This window comes from Phyllostomus discolor, chromosome 11, assembly GCF_004126475.2.
Source record: "Phyllostomus discolor isolate MPI-MPIP mPhyDis1 chromosome 11, mPhyDis1.pri.v3, whole genome shotgun sequence".
NCBI lineage: Eukaryota > Metazoa > Chordata > Mammalia > Chiroptera > Phyllostomidae > Phyllostomus > Phyllostomus discolor.
The window spans coordinates 26,646,720-26,665,191 of record NC_040913.2 but is presented as its reverse complement, the minus strand read 5'-3'; the positions used below and the strand labels follow the sequence as shown (position 1 = coordinate 26,665,191).

General features: G+C 38.4%; 1 long non-coding RNA gene across 1 annotated transcript; it reads right to left on the bottom strand.

Moving 5' to 3' along the window:
• Window positions 1-836: 836 nt before the first annotated feature.
• LOC118497245 lies at window positions 837-14,659 on the bottom strand. The gene is made up of 3 exons (XR_004899775.1): window positions 14,484-14,659; window positions 13,168-13,170; window positions 837-848 (listed from the first exon to the last, which is right to left on the bottom strand). It is a non-coding gene; the product is annotated as an uncharacterized LOC118497245 (long non-coding RNA).
• Window positions 14,660-18,472: the final 3,813 nt, after the last annotated feature.

The window sequence follows — 18,472 nt, the reverse complement described above, 5'->3', positions numbered from 1 at the left end:
CATGAGTGCTTTCTTGCTTTTATGTATCCTCCCTACTGTCCAGCTGCCTTTACATAGCTGTGGTCAGTACTGCCCCACCTGTGTTCCCAAAGAGAAAAGCAGCAGAGTCTTACGTGCATCAACAATTGAGTGGAAGGAGCCTGGGTGTCTGGGGACCCCAGGAAGGACAGTTCTCATACCAACTCTGTAATGCATACACTTTCATACTTTACATGAAATAGAAATGTAGTCTTATCATCTCCTGTTTATGATACTTTAATTTTGGTGTTCCTAGTAAAATCTGATCTCCATGGATACAGTGACATTTCTATGGGAATAAAGATATTCAGGTCAGTGTACTATGCTATAAATTGTTTGTTACAGGCCTTTGACAAAGTAAGAAGTAGAAAATAAATTCTTAGAAACTTCAGAACAATTAACATTTGTTACGTAGCAAGGTGGCCAAGAAAGGACCTGGAACCTGAGAAGTCCAATTAAGGGCTTTTATTTGAGGGACATTGTGGTCAGGCAGGCTGGGTCCCAATGACAGCAGCCCCAGGGGTAAGGGTAGAAGGGCTTTTAAGGTGTGTAGCAGACCCCTGGGGGAGGGTGAGTCACCCTGCTGATCTGCCCCAGGTGTTGTGAGTATCTGATGTGGGAGGGCTGATTCTGTAGAAAGCTCCAGGGAGAGGGGAGGGGCAATGAGGATTCAACTGGTTTCCAGCAGGATGCAGGTGGTTATGCCTGAAATGCTTCAGATACAGGGAATCTCTTGGTCAGGTATTTAGCTGGTGAAGTTTGTATCCCTTTTTTGTTTCAGCCTAGGCAGTGGCTTAGATCCATGTCCAAGTACATTCTAGCAACAATGACTTAATGTTTTTACTGTATTTTACAGAATTATTTATCTTCAACAAAAAAATATTAACAGGGATTCTTTTTTTTAATACATACACCTTCTCCTTTTTAAAAAAAGATTTTATTTATTTGTTTTTAGAGAAGGAAGGGAAGGAGAAAGAGAGAGAGAGAGAGAGAGAGGGAGAGAAACATCAGTGTGTTGTTGCTGGGGGCCGTGGCCTGCAACCCAGGCATGTGCCCTGACTAGGAATCGAACCTGCAATAGTTTGGTTTGCAGCCCAAGCTCAATCCACTGAGTTATGCCAGCCAGGGCTAACAGGATTCTTATAACAGATAATTTGAGACTGTGTAGGTAACATGTCTTGTGTATATATGTTTGTGTTTATTTGTATAGTTATCATTTTCATTCATGAATGGATGTCTGATGGGGTACAGGTTTTACTTGGAAAGTTTAAAATTGCTAAGCAGCTACAAAGACCTTCTGTGTCTGCTCTCATTTTCTTTCTGCTTGAAAGATAATCAGGAATCCACTCTAGTTACTCTTGGAATTATAGTTCTCACACCAAATATATTCCATGCCAAAAAAATGAGGAAATTCCCAATAACCTATGTGAGTCTGGAGACTCTGATAGAAATGGTGAGAATATCCCTATGTTGAAACCTTGGACCAATGATTATTTAAGCTCACGATGAGAGTTTATAATGATATGCCCAATTGTAGAGAAATGTCTACCACTGAACAATTTAACTTTGGTCAGGAAAATGTCAATATAAATAGCAGTTCTTGAATAACACAAACGAGTACAGTTAAAGGTAAAACATCATTCTAGAAGCAGAGTGCTATGTTGCTGAAGGGTAGACAGAGGAGTGCAGGGGAAGGGAGGGATGGAAGGAGAGAGGGAGAGAAAGAAGAGGGAATGAAATTGGTTATAATCCCCTAGAGCTCCTGTGTGTGGTGTTAATGCGGGGTCTCACAGGAAGAAGTTTCAATGGGACAGTGGTTAATTTATTAAGTTATTGCATTATGCCTTAGCAAAAAGGAAAGTAAAACATGAAGATAATAATTACTACTCTTCTACAAAAAACATTATTTCCCACAAAAAGCTTTTACAAAACAAAAAGTAAAACTATGTGATGCATGCTTCATAAGCAACATAATTTTTTATTCTTTGTCTTCTTGATTTTCCAGGCAATGTTCAATTTATTTCAATTGCATCATTTATTGTGTTATTTGTTGTTCAATTTTATTTCTTTCTTATTGGCTGTTGAAGACTGCTTTTTAAAATCTATCAAATATTCAACTTAAGGAGTTCTCCAGCCTCTCTGTTTTTTGTTGACTATGAATAATTCAGAAAAAACCAGTTTTTTAAAAATTACATAATCTTTATTATATTTTTTCCATTACCATTAGGTTACCTTATGCCTCCTCCCTGCCAGAAATCACCACACTGTTGCCCATGTCCGTCAACCTGTTTTTTCTGCTCAATCCCTCCACCCACTAACCTCTCTGCCCCACCCACCAACTGTCATCTGCTCTCCATCTATGAGTCTGTCTCTGGCAAAACAACTTTATTATCACTACTGCCTCTTAAACCATGACTTGGTTATTAAAGGAAATCGGATGTCTTTTTCAATCAGGTATGGAGAGAAAGTAATTCTTGAAGGCAAATAACATTTAACTAAGAAAGACATAAATATAGTTAAATTACAATTCTCAATCAAAATAAGTGATGTTTCTTATATAAACAAAGATAAATCACAATAAAATTATAATGATGTAATAAACTGAAGCAAAAATAACAAGAATAATGTTTTAGGAAACCAGAAATGAAAATTGTATGGGAAGAAAAGGTTTTATTCGACCTTCTTAGGGTCCTTGGTTGGATCTGAAAACTAAGTTGCCAAGGAGCAGATTAACAGGATAAAAGCATACAAATATACTTAATGTAAGTTTTATATGGCATAGGAGCTTTCAGAAGGGAACAAAAACCCAAAGACACAGTCAGAACTACATACTTTTATTTTAGGTTTGATGAAGACTGGCCAGTCATGGAAAAATACAGTAGGTTAATGAGTATGAGGTCATTTTAGTTAGCTGGGAAAAATTTGGAAAGTTCTTTGAGAATTTTCTGGGTGTCCCTCTGTCTACAGACATAAAGATACTCCTTTACTCTGGATATAGGGAAGGCATGTCTTGCTTGAGTGTTTTATGACTATGACCTATTTTAAGGATGAAAGACATGGGGAGTGGAAAGGAGTTCAGAGTAATCTTTCTGCTTCTGCTGTTTTATTAAACTCCTTTGACTTAAATAGTCAATATACCAGAGAGACATAGTTAGGGGTAATGTATCCTGAGCCCCTTCAAAACTATATATTTTTGCTAGTATTCGGTAGGTATCTGACGCAGACACTGGCCCTCAGTGTCTGCGGTGTCATGGATGAGACATGAGACATTCACCGGGACTACCTACCGAGACCTGTGTGGAGGAAAAGGGATGGCCTGGCTACCCTCTCAAGGGGAGGGTGCCTCAGAGTGGCCTGGCCACTCTCAAGAGGAGAGCGCCCTGATCCTTCCTTCACAGGGTTTTTATTGGCTGTTCATTTGCCCAGGAATACAGGTAAAGTTCATTAATCATTGTCAGGTCATAAGGGTCAAACAATAGATAACATACAAAGAACTCTGAAGGCCTGTTCCGAATCAGGGTCTATTAGCTAAAGGGCTACAAACTTTTTGGGAAACAAACTCTTTCCTCTTGGACCTTTATCATTTAATTAAGAGCATTCTTAGCAAAGCAGGTTTCACAGGAGTTTATGTATTCTTTCTCAGGCCTGATCTCCCAGGGAACCAGCCCTTTCCAGTGCAGAGCTGCACCACCCTCTGTCATTGTTTCAAGATTAAGTCAGGCAGAGGAAGTAAGGAAGCCAAGAGATTAGGAGACTTCTTGAAGGCAGAATGAGGACTCAGGCTTTGTCAAAGCTGAGGGGCGAGGGTCCATCACTCTCTTTCTCCATAGCCCCCCAAGTCCTTCCCTGAGACCTCCACATGATCATGCCTGTCTTAGGTCATCCCCCTCTTGGGGAATCTTACCCGTCATTGGCTAACTAATCAAGCACTGGGAGCCAGTTATGAAAAAAGGAGCAGAAGCTGCACTCCCACCAGGGAGATAAGCTTGTCTCCTTAGTGTCTCCTGGTTTGGAGGTCTCTCACTCAGCCTTAGTGGGGAAGCGGCGGGGGGCAGTTACAGCTTCCTGAAACCAGGCAGGGTGGATCCCAACAGGGATATTGTATTGTAATACTGTATTTATTTTTTGACAGTGAAATACTTGTATAATACTGTCAGATATTAAAACTTTAATTACTCTCTTAGCAATTACTATATGTTCGTATAAAAATTTAAGAATCTTGAAGGATTATTGGATATGCTTACTAAACACAATTCTATTAATTTACTTTTTTTAAATTAGTGTATTTTGAAGTGATGAGATTTTTTTTTAAAAGATTTTATTTATTTATTTTTTAGAGAGGGAAGGGAGGGGGGGAGAGAGAGAGGGCGCGGGTGGGGAGAGAGAAACATCAGTGTGTGGTTGTGTGGTTGCTGGGGGCCATGTCCTGCAACCCAGGCATGTGCCCTGACTGGGAATTGAACCTGCAACACTTTGGTTCACAGCCTGTGCTCAATCCACTGAGCTACACCAGCCAGGGCTAATTTACATTTTAAACAAACTGAAAATATCAATAGACTTCCTTAAATACCAACATCACAATTTGTAACAAGGATATAAAGCTTGCTACCCCTTCTAAAATCTACCCTTAAGAAACAGCAGGATGACTTGGAAATTAGAACGGAACTTAGAAAACCTATAGTATCCCCCCAAAAGTAGATCTGGGGCTTCTGGTCAAGATGGTGGATTAAGTACATGCAGTGCTTGCATCCTTCCATGACCACACCAAGATTACAACTCAGCTACAGAACAGCCATCGTGCGTACCACCTGAAATCTAGCTAACTGGCGGTTTAAAACTAAGGATATAAAAAAGAATTCACATTGAGACTGACAAGGGAAGCACAGATGAGGAGTGGTCTAGTCTCACATCCACAAGTTATGAACACAAATCAGGAGTAATATCTCAACTTCAGAGGTCCCCTCTGAAGAGTGTGTGGTCCTAGCTCTACACCAGGACCCTTAGCCTAGTGTTCCAGGGCCAGGAAGAGAAGTCCTCATAATTACTGGCTGTAAAAACCAGTGGTGATTGTGGCTGAGTAAGACAGGGATTCTGGAGTCCCAGGGAGAGGGGTTAAGGGGGGTACAGGAGAGAGATACAGAGAGACCTTTATATGAGAGAGGAACTTTGATTGGGTGTCTTCTGTATGTGCTCTGACTGGGGAATGAACCTGAAACCTAGGTATGTGCCCTGACCAAGAACTGAACCCACAATGTTTTGTTGTAGAGGATGACACTCCAAACAACTGAGCCACCTGGTCAGAGGTAATAAAGGTTTTTTTTTTTTTGTATTATCAAACTTTCTATAAATGTAAAGATATATCCAACCATGTAATATGAAAAATAGAGGCATTTATTGAAGAAGATACAAGAAACATTGAACAAAGGACAATGGCACCTCAGTCCCCTTCAGGAATTCAGAGTAGGCACCTTGGGACCCCACACAGTTCTCCCAGTCGCCATCAGCTGCCCCATCTTATTTTCCTGAATCTCACTGATGGTCTGAAATCTCTTTCCCTTCAAAGGCAATTTTAGTTTTGGGAAAAGTCAGAAGTCTCAGAGCACAAATCTGGGCTGTATGGGGGCTGAGTCACCTGGGGGATTTGATGTTTTGCCAAAAAAATTCTGCATGAGGTGTGATGCATGAGCTGTTGCATTGTCATGATGAAGCTCCCAGTCACTAGTTGTCCATAGCTGTGCCCTTCTGAATCACCCTGATAATTTCGGTGGAGGAGTATTCAATCTTGACACAAAATTTGGTGCAGACTCATTGCTCCACTCGCTCTGTCATTCTGAATACAATGGCCAAACAGTACACATGCTCACTAAACAGCATCTACCATTCCCTCTGACTAGTACAGTGAAGTCATCGCTGCTCATGCATGCACATTCCCATCCACTCTCCTTGGCTGCCAAGCTGCATTGTTATCTCACAAACCCTTCTCATTACATTAACAATGGCTGGACTTTTTCTGGACTGACTTTGTGTGTGTGTGTTTGGAGTAAACTGGTAAAAGCAAAGTTCAGTAACTCCTGTTATTTAAGATTCTTATCTTAGTAAATTCCTTCTATCAATTTTGTAGTTATAAAGGAAAAATAGATTGATAAATATTTACAATGTTTCTTTTTTCAGAGGCCTTACAGAAGAGAAAATGCACCCTAAATTTTTTCAAATCAGAGTTACTGAGCATTGCTAACAGAAAATTCGAAGACATTAGTTGGTCTGCATTTACTAAGGATTCATCATAAAACAGTTTAGGGTTTATTTCTGAGCCTCTAAAGAGAGAACCAAGGAGAACTACCTTCCTCCTACCAAGATTTAGCAGTGTTAGTTTTGCCAGGACCAGTTTGAGGTGGTTAGAGAAAAAAACAATTGCTTCCCACGTCTTACTTCAAGCCTAATTCAGATGTCTCTTTCAGATGTTTCTATGCCATAAATAAGAGTTGCTCTGGTAAATTATTCTTCATCTCCCCAAGCAATTTGATATTCCCTCATCAATTTATTTTATATCTAGCACTTAAATGTATCACAGAACTTATTCAGGATACAGGAATCATTTGCTCACAATTATCTTCCTTCCCGTTGTTCTGGATATGAAGAATAATTTATTGTTTGAAATTATGCCTTCAATATTGATTTGGATTGCTAACATTACGGAAGGTATTCAGTGAATATTTGACAAGTGAATATGTTGCATTATGAATATATCACATGTGACATCATTATGCTACAAATTATAGAGAATCATTTACTCATTTCAATATGGATCTGTAATTTTAGATGCCTATATAATTTCAAGCTAATTGAAGAACTAAGTTTTTTCTAAAAAATTCCTAAATTGTTATGATGGTGTTTCACTCACATTAGTAGCATAATGTATGATTAATAACATTAGTGCAAAAAAGTTTTTCAGTCACTAAAATAATGGCTTTTGTGACCATAGATCTTCCTCATTCAGGTTGTAAATGTATATCTAAAAATGTGATATATTTTTTAAAGATATGTACTTATATAAGTAAACAACCTGATAAACAACAAGCACATAGAAAATTAGAAACTAATCATCAAAACCCAAATAAACATTTACTTGTCTGGCTAATCTACTTCTCTGTTTCTACTCTTCCTGATAATAGGTAGGTGTTGTTGACTTTGTAGGGCATAGAAAATTTAATGTAGCATATTTACAAGTTAAAATAAGACACCTCTGACTCTGGAATCACTTTAGCTTTCCTTTACTATATTCTTTGGTATTATCCTGCTAGTTCAATTCAGTAGTCAAGCTTTTAGTCTCCATGGTAACTTTTGCAAATGTAATTGGGTGAGAAGATCAGAGGAAAAATCAATCAGGGCAGTGCTCGGTCATGCGATTTGGCTATTCTCCCTAATGTATACACTTCATGACCTGTGTCCTAGAATCCTTTAGAAATTTGCTTAAACTTTTTAATTGATGTAAAACCAGGTTTAATATAATTCTTGTTTTCAGAGATATAAAATAAGAATAAATTCCCTATGAGCATTTTCTATATCTGTTAATATCTAAATATGTCATTTGTATAAGCTAATTATTGCACATCATTTTTACCTGGTAATAGAAGTAAGGGACAGAAAAAGGTTTGAAAAAAACACAAGCATTCAAATATGTATTATTTTTAAAAGGACTTCAACACTTTTGTGTGGGAGCATAGCACATAGGAGATGTAGCAACTGTGAATTTCCAAACAGTTGCACTTCAACTTTTTGAATTACTACTAAGCAGAAAAAGACTTATTTAAGAGTGTATTCAAATAACTAACAATGATGATCTGTTCTAAGATGGGGAAAAATGTGGTAGAATACAAATCCTTAGGCAAAGATATCAACATATAAATGAGTATAACATTATCTACAAAAACAGTAAGAGTTATCACCAGAAATATTGTTTTACCTGTCTGTATGGAAAACTACTAAATACTGAACATCTGCTCTTTTTATCATCCTGCAGTGACTCTTTGAAGCCCCAAAGAACCTGACCTCATCCTGACTCAGAATGCCATACATTCTTCATTTTAACTTTCTGCCCCTGAACCCCTCACGTATGTCAGGTCTCTGACTAGCTCATGTATGTAGGCTTCCCATGGGCATATATGTAAGTTAAATTATGTTATTTTCTCTTGTTACTCGGTCTCATGTAGATTTAATTATTACATCAGCCAAAGAACCTAGGAAGGTAGAAAAAAATTTTTTCCTCCCCCACAGTAGCAAAGTCCTTATCCAGGGAATGAACTGTTAGTAAGTACCTTGATCAGATGTCAGGAAACCTTTACTATAGAGGATGAGGGAGTAAATATTGTATGGTTTATGGACACCTGATTTCTGCTGCAAATCTTCAACTCTGGTGGTATAGCTAGAAAGTATTCACAGGCAAGGGGTGAAAGAGAGAGCATCTCTCTGTTTAAATAACAGTTTATTTATAGACACTGGAATTTGAGCATCGTGTAATTTTCAGGTCATAAAATGTTATTATTATTTTGATATTTTTTAATCATTTAAAAGTGTAAAACCATTCTTAGTTCATAGGTCATAAGAAAATAAGCAGCAGGTAGCATTTGGCTGGAAGCCATATTTTGCATACCCTTAACCTAGAACATTGCCTTATCCTGGCCCTAGCAGAGAAAGAAAAGGGGGAATAGAAAAACAACTGGAGGGAAAACACACTAATTTCTATTGCCTAAGGATACAATACAGTGAAATGATCATCTCTAAGACTCCATTTGGTCCATGCCTGTGCTGTCCCCAGGGCCTTCAGGCTAATCACATGTTAGTCATTAGAGGAATTCTGCCGGGGTCGAGTTTTTACAAAAATAGCCCCTCCCGTTTTTCCTTCCCTGGACCTAAAAAAAGCCTGAATTCTTACTTTTCAAAGATGGATTTGAGAAATTACTAGGATTTCTTTCTTCTTGACTGGCACCTTCTCTATCCATGAAAATTTCTTTATTTCAAGCTCTGATATTTTCAGTTTTGTGCTTTCAAAGCGTAGGTCACATGGATTTTGGACAGGTAACAAGGAAAAATACAAATAAAGCGTCTTAATTCTCCATATTGAAAATAAGACAAGAGGTTTTCTTCCCCTTCTTTTTCTCAGAAAATTTACTTTTAAAAAAGTTGTAATTCTTAGTACTTTGTCTTCTCTTTGGGAGGCATATAAATCCTTTCAAAGACAGATAAGCTTTTTGTCAGCTTTATGACCTAAGAATACCTTTTTCTAGGACCGGAGAGAAATCTCTTTGAAGTGTAATAATTAAGGAGATAGCACCCCTACCTCCAACTTCCTGTGGGAGGGTGGAAGCCTAATTTTAATGGAGCTCCTTCTCCAAGTTGAAAAATTACTTGCTACCTTAAGTTTTTGGAAGTGTTTTTTTTTCCCCCTCTGGATAAAGCTTACTAATACAAATGGTCACCCCAACTACCAGGTAAAGACAGAATGAACTATGTGTGACAAATGGGGCCATCCAGTGCTCTGACTTGCAGACTAGGTATTATTTATCTTGAAACTATGTCTACCTGCTTGGCTATGTAAAAAGATGATATTTCTTTCTGTCTTCATAATTTCTTTGTAGGTTGCCTGTGAGATGCATACATTCTGGTTTCATGTTTATTCAACAATAAAAGAGTTTTTCTTATTGCCTTTGTGGAGAGAATTTCTTAAATTTAAAAAAATTATTTTTCCAACACTGTTGCTCATTTATCACAATATGACTATGTTCACTGCCATATAGAGTAGTGATGGATGGTACAAAAGACAGGGAGTGTCCAGGAAAAGAAATTCTTCATGTAGCAGTGAAGTAGGGAAGAAGTATTTTTAAAAAACTTTATCTTCAGGGATTCAGACATCATGTTCACAAAATAAAGTTAGATGTCACTCACATTCCCCAAACCATCCTAGAAATGACTTTTTAATGTTATTCGAGTGGATGTAATCACACATTGATCATTTGTTATCTTTCATGTCTTTGAGCTACTTTCAGGGAAGGTGTGCTGAGCACCTTGCCTGGCACATGCAGGGATGTCGTTTCCATCACCATCATGGAAATGACAAGCAAATAACAGAAAATAAATAATTCTGTTTTCACATTGTGTTTTACATATGCAAGCCCCCCCCATGGAATCTATTAAAAATTGTTTATTATTACATGTTTAAACTTCAGTCATCTTTAAGTACTATTTGATGCAATATACATATCAAGACTTTTTTCCCACTGCTTTAAACAGTTTTTGAACTCATTGATTTTGATGCCTTTTAGTGCTTCTTTTGGTTTTTTGTTTTACCTTTTCCACATTGACAAAACGTTTCCCTTTGAGGACTATTTTTGTCTGGGGAAACAGATAAAAGTCGTTCAGGGTGAGGTCAGGTGAATAGGGAGGGTGGGGCACAGGGGTCACACTGTTTTTGGTCAAAACCTGCTGAACACTCAGCACAGTGTGGATAGTTGTGCTCATAAACCACCCATCATGAAATGGACAAACATGGTGAAAAAGTCTTACAAAAAAATTCACTGAAAGGGAATGCAAGCTCTCACAACAGCACCCGCTGGTGCAGTGTAGAACACCCACTTAGCAGAGGAAGCCGTACTACAAGGGACCTGCGGGTGCGCTCCAGAACATATTTCTGTCTTTTAAAGTCCCCTCTTGTATTCTGAATATATAATTTTTTGTGTGTATAGCTTGTGTTAACTTTTCATTATTTTCAAGTATAAGAAATTTAAATGTCAATATATTTTCAGGGTACAAAAGCCAAAAATTAATTTAAAAATTAAATTTAAAGATATTTAATCTTAATTTAAAGATATTCTGTTCATGCATATAATATATAAATTTATATAAATTTCTGAATTAGAATATATATATATAAAGTAATTGCCATTTTCCAATTACAGAGACTTAGAGGAAAAATAATATACAGCATTTATATAACTGTAATATTTTAATTTTACATATGAGACAATAATAATCCATATGATTATCCAACATTAGACTTTTTGAAATTATATAATGTGATATTTATAAGAAAATCTTGTTAAAATGTTGTGGGGAACAAATTAATAAAAGTTGTCTACAGGGGAGAAAAAGTAATTTTCCCTCTATCCTTCTGGATTCTTGGCTGAAAATCCCCAGTAATAAAAGACAGATTAGCAGGAGAAATACAAGCAGAACTTTAATAACATGTATTCTTCCTGTGTACATGGGAGATACCCAGGAAACCTGAGTAACTCTCTGTAATGGCACAAGCAACCACCTTAAATACTATCTCCAGCTAAAAGATGTTGGGGGCAGTGGTCAGTTATGGGATGTTATCAAGAAAAGTAAGGCAAATGTGTGAGCATTTCATGCAGATTTAGGTCATTGCCATCTGCATTGTTAGTATTGTCTAGATATTTAGCCATCTTTTCTTACTAAAATGGAGACACCTTTACAAATGAAGTTTTCCCTTATGAATGCAAATGTTTCTTACAAAGGGTAACTTCTACTAGGTTTTCAGAACTTTTCCTGTGTCTGCTTTTCTTTAAAAGTAACCAGCCCAAGGTAATTTTTGTGGACAAAAAAAGAGGCCAAATTCTTAATCTGGTAAACTCAGTTTAAGTCGGCAAGCCAGTCTTACAAACCCAGACACCTAAAGTAACCACATAAGATGGTCTGAAATTAAAACTTCCTAACTAAAAGTGAGTCACGGTGGGTAGTCATGTTGAAGCTGGAAAAGTTGGTGTTCATGTTACTGGACAGACTCGTGCTTTCCAGAACAGTCAGTGAGGTTCTATCGCTTGCTGCCTAGAGCCATAGCTCTGAAGACAGGAGTTTGGTGAAAACGAAAGGGGTTGTTTAAAGGTTATATTATTTTGGAATGGTGGTAGGTTTCTGCCTCAGGGCCCTACTCCCTTTAAAATACCCAAACACAAACAGCCCTGCTACCTTCTGCCAGTACAGGAATGCATCTGAAATCCCTTTTCTGCCTCCTAAAAGTACCATCCTATATAAAATAGTGGTAACTGCAGCAGGTTCCCAGTCACAGTTCAGCTAGTGATACTATTTCTGTGAAGGAGGGTTGCAAAGGATTGAAACCTACCTGGCCATGTAGTCTCTAGGGAACCCACCAGTCTCTGAAATTTGAGCTCCCTATGGCTGACCAGCCTAGTCAGAGAGGGAAAGAGTCAACCTAATTTGTAATCCCAGTATGCTTTGTTTAAAAGTTCTTTTCCAGTACAAGATGGCAGAAGAGTAAGTGGAAGTTACACTAATCGTCTCCCAGGACCAACCAGGAATTGCAACTAAATTTTAGAGAAAGCATCCTGAATAACCAACTAAACACAAGCTGGAGAGAAGCTTTATAACCATGGACACACAGAAGAAACCACTTCACCACAACATGACTGGTAGAGAGTATGGAGACATGAGAGGGCTGGCTGGAATCCCATGGATGGCAGCTGAAGATTCAGAGGTTTATTTAAGCATCTGGAGGGTGTCTCTGAGAAGTATGGAGTCTAAACCCTAAGCTGGACTACCCACCTTACAGCACTAGAGCCAGAAAGGAATCCAGATAACATCCAGCTCTGAAAAACATCAGGGTTTGTGTCTTCCAGTAAGAGATGGCTGAAGACTGGAAGAGTCTCTTAAAGGGCCAATGCACAAAATTTTGTTTGCAGCTAATTACCCTGGGCTAAGGCAGAGAGAGGACAGAATGGACTACAGATGCTTGAGTGGAATCTGGGGTTGGTGGTTCTTGGGAGAGAACTAAAGGAAGAGCCACCAGGATCCCTGTGTTGAGCCATTCCATATACTGTAGGAACCATCTTTCTCAGACAGAGCAGTCCTCTCCAACTGGCATCATCCTGAGGGGAAGCAAGAACCCAACCTGCAGGTATTCTGCTCAACCCCATGGAGCTTAAGCCGGGCTGCTGAGTGCAGCTTGATTAGTTCAACAACTAATCAGTTTAATGACTGATTAGTTTAACAAGCAAAATGGATAGATAAAACAAACAAACAAACAAACAAAAAATGAAGCAGCCAATATAGGTGGACAAAATACAGATCCCGGCAAGAGAATTCTCCAGAATAACTAGATGACATTGAGGCAACCACTTCCTCAGAGAGTTTAGAGTAATGATTATAAGGATACTCAAAAGCATGAAAAAAGACATAGAAACCATAATAAAGGAGCAGTCAGAAATAAACACAATATCTGAAATAAATAACACACTGGAAGTAATAAACAGTAGGTTAGATGAAGGAGAGGATCATATAGGTGATTTGGTAGATAAGGTAGAAAAAAACACCCAGGCAGAGCAACAACAACAACAACAACAATAATAATTTAAAAAAATGAGAGCCTAAGAAACATTTTGGACAACATGAAGCAGAACAACATCCACATCGTGGGGAGAGCAGGAGAAGAGAGTGAGCAAGGGATCGAGTACTTATTTGAAGAAATAATGACCAAATACTTCCCTATTCTGGTGAAGGAGAAAGACACACAAGTCCAGGAAGCTCAGAGAGTCCTAAACAACTGAGACCCAAGAAAGCTTAAACCACAATACATCATAATTAAAACAGCAATGCTTAAAGACAAGGGGAGAATCCTAAAATCCACAAGACAAAAGCAGGTAGTTACCTACAAGTAGACTGTTATCTGATTACTCAGCAGAAACACTTCAGGCCAGAAGGAAGTGTGTGAAATATTCAAGGTGATAAGAAGCAAGAACCTACATCCAAGGTTACTTTACCCTTCAAGGCTACATTTAAAATTTAAGGAGAAATAAGGGGCTTCCCAGAGAAGAAAAAGCTAGAGTTTGTTAACACCAAACTAGTACTGCAATAAAAGTTAAAGTGCTTGCATTAAGAAGAAGAAAAAGGGAAAGAAAATAAAAACAGAGGAGCACAGTCTAACAATAAAATGGCACTACAATATGTATCTATCAATAATCACTTTAAATGTGAATAGTTTAAATGTTCCAACAAACAGACATAGGATAGTTAAATGGACAAGAAAACAAGACCTGTATATATGCTGTCTCTGAGAGACCCATCTCAAATCAAAAGATTCATACAGACTAAAAGTAAAGTAATAGGAAAAGAGATGCCATGCAAATGGAAAAGAAATAAAAGCTGGGGTAGCAGCACTTACATCTGACAAAATAGGCTTTAAAACCAAGGCTATAATAAAGTAAGAGACAAAGAAGGACACTGCATAATGATAAAGGACAACCCAACAAGCAGATATAACCCTAGTAAACATTTGCAAATCCAACATAGGAATGACTAAAGATATAAAGCAAATCTTGACAGACATAAAGGGAGAAATCAAGCATTCCTATCAAGACTCCAGTGACATATTTCATAGAACTAGAACAAATATTTCAAAAATTAATATGGAATGATGAAGGGCCCCTCAGCAATACTGAGAAAGAAGAACAAAGTTGGAGGTAGCATGCCACCTAACATCAAACTATTCTGTAAGGCCATAGTAATCAAAACAGCCTGGTACTGACATAAAAACAGACACATAGATCAATGGAACAGAATAGAGATCCCAGAAATACACCCACACCTTTATAGTCAATTAATATTCAACAGATGAAGCAAGCACATACAATGGGTTGAAGATAGTTTATTTAATAAATGGTGTTGGGAAAATTGGACAGATAAATGCAGAAATATGAAGCTACACCAACTTCTTATGTCATACACAAGAATAAATTCAAAATGAATCAAAGACTTCAATGTTAGACCTGAAATTATAAAAACCCTAGAAGGAAACATATGCAGCAAAATCTCAAACATTTCTCACAGCAACTTTTTATTGGATATATCTTCTCAGGCATGGGAAACAAATGAAAATATAAACAAATGGGACTACATCAAACTAAAAAGTTTTTGCACAGCAAAGGAAAACATCAACAAAATAAAAAGACAACCCACAGAATGGGAGGACATATTTCCTGATACATCTGATAAGGGGTTAATATGCAAAATTTATGAAGAACTTTCAAACTTGATACCAAAATAACAAACATCCCAATTTAAAAAATGGGCAAAGGATCTGAATAGATACTTTGCCAAAGAGGACATATGGATGGGCAATAGTCATATGAAAATAGGCTCAACTTCACTAATCTTCAGAAAAATGCAAATTAAAACCACAATGAGGTATAATCTCATACCTGTCAGAATAGCTATCATCAACCAATCAACAACTAATGCTGGTGAGGATGTGGAGATAGGGGAATCCTTTGGCACTGTTCCTGAGAATACAGATTGGTGGAGCCACTGTGGGTAGAAGTAAGGAGACACCTCAGAAAATTAAAAATGTGTATGCTTTTTGCATGAACAACCCCAATTGGGGGTATATGTCTGAAGGAACCCAAAACACTAATTCAAAAGAACATAAGCAATCCTGTTCATTGCAGCATTATTTACAATTGCCAAGATATGGAAGTAACCCAAGTGCCCATCAATAGATGCCTGTATAAAATAACTATGGGATATTTACACAATGGAATACTACTCAGCATAAAAAAGGAGAAAACTTTACTGTTGTGATCTCACCAGCTGGCAGTGACTCAGGAACGCTGTGGATGGCTCATCAACACGTGAGAAAAACACACCCAGAGATAACCAAGTCCTGTGGGGAAGTAGGAACAAAATGGCCACTATCTCTGGTGGGGAGAGTGCCCCGTTCCCCCTCCGGAGAGGCTTTTTGTTGGTTTTGTTTGCATAAGTATTCAGATAAAGCTTATTACTCATTGCTAGGAAGTAAGGCTCAAACAATAGGTAACAAGGAAGCCTGAGGGCCTATTCTGAGTCAGGGTCAAAGAGCTGTAAGACTTTTAAGGACCTAACTAACTTCTTCCCTGGACCCTCATCACTCATCTGAGAGCATTCTAAACAAAGCAAGTTTCACAGGATTTTACATATTCTTTCTTAGGCCTGATCACCCGGGGAATCCGCCCTTTTCAGCACAGAGCTGCACCACCCGGTCATTGTTTCAGGCTTAGGTGGAGCAAGGGAACTAAGGCAACCAGGAGATAAGGAGATTTTCTCCCAGACGGTGAGGACCTGGGCTTTGTCAAAGCCGAGGAGCGAGGGTCCATCACTCCCTTTTGCTGTAACCCCAAAGTCCTTTCTTGGGGGCCTCCCACGTGATCGTGCCTGTCTGAGGTCATTCCCCCCTTGAGGAATCTTACCCATCATTGGCTAACTGACCAAGCATTGGGGGTCAGTTATGAATGAAGCAGCAGAAGCAGTGCTCCTTCCAGGGAGATAAGCTTTTGTCTCCTTGCTGGCTTAAGGTCCAAGGTCACTCCCTCAGCCTTAACCTTGGCGGGGGTTTCAGCTTCTGATACCAGGCAGGGCAGTTCCAACATTTTACCCTTTGAAATAACATAGATGGACCTAGAGAACACTACGCTAAGTGAAATAAGCCAGTCATAGTAAGACAAATACCATATGACTTTACTCATACATGGAATCTAATGAACAAACCGAATTAACAAGCAAAGCAGAGACTGACTCATAGATGGAAAGTAAGATGACAGCTAGTGGCAGTGCAGATTAGGTGGAGGGGGGTTTATGCAAAAAGGAAAAGGACTCATGGGCATGGACAACAGGGTGCTGATTGCTGGGGGGTGGGGAGTATAAGGTGACTAAATGGCAATGGGAAAGTTACAATAAAGATTAAATTAAAAAAGAAAGTTTTCCTCCAGAATCCCATATATGCTGGAAGCCAGTTTTTCCAACCAATGAGGGCCAATGTTAGCCATGTTTGATTTTGTTTGTCTTGAGCCTCCCATGTTACATAAGGAAGCAAAGTCTCCAGTCCTGTATGCTTTGCCCAAGCTCCTGATCCTTTGGCTCAGTCATATCCTGTCTGGTGCCTCAGACAACTTCCCTCCTCCATGGGCCCCTCCCTTCACAGGGAAGGCACACCGCTTGTAATCTTCAATTCCACCTAGTGATTTTCTCCCTGCTTCCTGCCTTCTTCAGGGATTTGTCCTGACCCCTCCATTGCATTCGTGCTACCTGTCACTACCAGAACTAGTAAGTAGAGAGGAAGATTGAATCTTTATGGGTGCTTTATTCTGTTGCTGGCAGTCTAAGAAGATGGTGGGCTATGTACCCTAAAACAACTGTCTTCACATCTCTTCTTAGGCCAATCTTTTTATAAGAAGAAGAATGATTAGTTAAGGGTTTTGGGGAAAAGTTTAATTGGGTAAGACTTGCAGTCTGTTGGCAGCTTTCCTAGTACTTCTTTATCTGTTGATCAGTAATTCTTTTTCTGTGTTGTGAACTTCCCTCCCTGGCACATAATGGCTCAGATACCATGTCCGTTTCTTGCAGACCCCCTGGGGCACGAAGTTGAATTGCTTGTGACCTGCAGTGAGACTGTCCTGCATTCCTGTTCCGGGAATAAAAGCTTTCCACGTGCACTAATCACTTAAGCCTATCAGTTATGGCTGAAGCTAAAATCTTTACCTCCTGAGTTCCCCTATCAAGGTCATTAGGTGAGTTTCTTCCTTGACAAAGGTCAGTCTTTACCTTAACTGAGCCTGTCTACTGACTGCATCTAGGATAACATACTTTTAGAATGCCAGGGTAATCTTTTTCCAGAACTCCTCAGGAAAAATCTCCCACCAGAGCAGAGACCATGAAACCCCTCATTGTTACCTTGTTGCCCAGATATCATCTCTATGTATTTAAATTTTAATTGTTCACTGTCCTGTACCCACCAGTGTAAAAGAAGCACTTTATCCATTTTACTCTACCCATTCTCAGAGAAGGTCCGGCTATTGTCTCCCTAACCTACTACCAATGAATTTCAGGTAACCTCCTTATGCCTCCTTTGATTGTAACGCATACAAGAAACTGCAAAACTGCCATTCCCCAGACCATTTTCTCAATCCATTGAGTTTTTGCTTTCTGGAAATTGTGGTTGGTTTGGCTCAAATAAACTCCTAAAAATCCTTTACAGGTTTGGACATTTTTTACATAGACATCGTTATGCCAAAGAAGTGTATTTGGAGGTGGCAAGTTCTACTCCTCACACCCAAGAGATGAATATTAATTCTAATTAATTTAATTCTTCTTATTATTTCTACTAAAATTTTCATCTCTTTAAAACTAGTAAAAATACCACATATGTTTTCATGAGTGATACTGATATGCTTAAAAGAATTGCCAAAATCTTTGAAATTTAACAAAAAATTAATAACACTTCAACCTAGAAATATAAGACTAAATATACTTCACTATTATATTTTTACATATTTAAATGTTAATTTTTAGAGTTATTTTATCACAGGTTTTAGGTGATTAGTTACAAATCTTTATTTCGTATATAGATTTTTTGGTTTCTTCAAACCATACATGACATTTAATAATTTGAACTCTT